We start from the raw sequence: 2642 nt of genomic DNA on the forward strand, positions 1-2642 counted from the left end.
AACAAGTGAACCACCTAGTCCTATCTAGTTTGAAAAATGCAAACTAGAACTACACAAGGCTTTACTCTTGTCAGTTCAAACCTAACACTTTCTACCAAGCTCAATCCCAAAAATAGGCCTCACACACAAAAGAATAAACATGGCTTGAAAGAAGGGTTGGTTAAGGGTAGGGAAACTGATTCTTAATGAGGAAATCAGCTACTTGGATCAACAAGAGTGGTAAAAAGGAGAAAGATGATCCAAATATGTATATGGTATCCATGAGTTTAAAGCAATGCACACATTGATAATTGAAATTCAATATTAGGTTCTTATAAGTAGGAAATGATGTCAAATCACAACATGCTTCAATTTAGACCAAATGCAATGTAGGAATTCAAGGCTTGGTTCAATCTTATGCTTCTAACTACTCAACTAGCATCAAAGTACTATTAACTTGGGCATTGATCCTAGTCTAGTGAATTAGGCAAGCTAATAAGGAAAAACTCATCATAGATCCTTAATGCAAATATTATACAATCCTACATGAAACATGCTAAACAAGATCCTAATATGCAATGCAAACTACATGAACACTCTTTTTTATAAAGATTTTTGCAAAAAAATTTCAAATTTTTAGGGTTTTTCTATGCCTTAGATGCTATGCAAATACTAATATGAGGATGCTAAAAATTTGAAATCAGAACACAAAACACAATGTCAAATGCTATCTCAAACCCTCCCCCAAACTTAAATCACACAGTCCTCTGTTTGAAAGAAATTTGATTGAGGATTCAAGATCAAAAACAAAACACAATTTCAAATGCAATGATATTTACAAGGGAAGGTGATAGTGGTACCTCAAGAATGGTGGAAGAAGTTGTCCACATCCATTTGCATGCTGTCAAAAGTGTAGTTGGGGTCTTGTTGATCACTTGGAGATGGAGATTGGGGCCGCTCGATGACGGCGATCGACCTGCACTCGGTCGAGTGCGTGCTCGAGTGGGGGGGTCGAGCTGGATCGCGGATGCCAAAGTTCTGAGCTACCTGCTGGTAGAACTGCTGGTAGAGTGCTGGATCCATGAAGTATTGGGGTGGGATGAGAGGGTAACATGGATAGCCTGGATAAGCAGCTGGAGGTGGGAAACCATATGGTGATCTGGGCTGGAACTCGGTCGAGTACGTCGGGGGTGCTCGGTTGAGTGGGTGCTCGAGTGACCCGGTCGAGTGCCTCGAAAATTGTTGTTCTCAGCTACTTGAACTCCTTTTCCTTTTATTTGACTCGTACATTGAAGCTCTAGCTGGTTCCACAGGGTTTACAACTCTTGAAAATGCTCTAGTTGAGCTACTTCTCCTCAAAGGGCTTGATGGTGTAGGTGAAGAATTCCCACTCTTCAACTCAGCAATCTCCTTCTTTAAGCCCTTGATAGACTTAGCCATGTTGGTCACCTTCTTCTTCAGCTTATCAAACCTCTTCCCATGCCACTTGCTCCACTTTTGCAAAAGTGTCAACCTCTTGCTATTTTCCCTCACTCCTCTACTATCCCTTGGGTTGGGCTCATAATCCTCAAAGTAAAACTGCTCCTCCCCATCATTCATTTGTGCATTTCCAGCTTCTTCAACTCTAGGTTGAACTGTCCCATCAAACAAGTACTCATCAGCTGGCCAAAAGTCAATGTGGGCTCCTTCTTGAATGGTGGTGAGCTCTTGGTTAGGCAAGATGAGTTGCTTCTTTCCAACTGTTGGAAGCTCAAAATTGAAGATATGATTTCCTTGATGCATCTCCTTGGCTAAGATGAGGGTAGAGGTGAGGTAGCTTGAGTCAATCCATCTTGGTGAGACCCTCTCTCCTCTAAGTGGGACCTTGGCAGCTTGTAGAATTGGAGTAATGATGCATCCAATGGTTAGTGCTCCTCTTGAGCCTTTGTTCTCCAACTTGCCTACCCAACGTCTCAAATATACCATGTGGTCTATGAGCACCATTGCAAGATCAGTCTCCACAGTGGTCCCAAGAATGATGGTTCCATCTCTTGCCTTGAGGATGATCCCATTGAGAGCCATGTCAATCATCTTAAGCTCACCCTCATTGATATTCCCAGTTTCCTTCCTAGCAAAGAAGGTGTTGGCAAGAGCTTTGTGGAAGTATCTTAGGACTGGGCTCCTTATCCTTGAGCTCTTGGAATTGGAGGATGAGTAGAGTTTGTTGTCCCCAATGGTTTCCCAAACTGAATAGAGCTCCTCTCTTGGTATCATGAAGCTTCTATTACTCCCAACTTCAAAACCAAACACATTGGCTATCTTCTTCATTGAAAGCTCATGCTTCTTCCCCTTGATTGTGAAGGAAATGTGACCAGCTCCAACCTCAGCATCCTTCCTTGCATATGTATGCAGCTTGACAGTTGCTAGAAACTCACAACTTTCTTCTTTGTAGCCCTCCATGCAAAGCCCCATGAACTTGGTTAAGTTACTCTTCTCAAAAAGAAACTCCACATCTTCATCAATGGCTAGCTTCTCCATGGTTTCCTTGTGAGGATATCTAGTCCCCAAGAACTCCATTCTCATGAAAGCTTCATACAACTGCCTCTTAGTCAACCCACAAGATTCTGCTTCTCCATCATCCTCTAGCTCTTCTTCTTCATCTTCTTCCTCACTCTCACTTTCAA

This window comes from Camelina sativa, chromosome 9 (genome assembly GCF_000633955.1).
Source record: "Camelina sativa cultivar DH55 chromosome 9, Cs, whole genome shotgun sequence".
NCBI classification, from domain to species: Eukaryota; Viridiplantae; Streptophyta; class Magnoliopsida; order Brassicales; family Brassicaceae; genus Camelina; species Camelina sativa.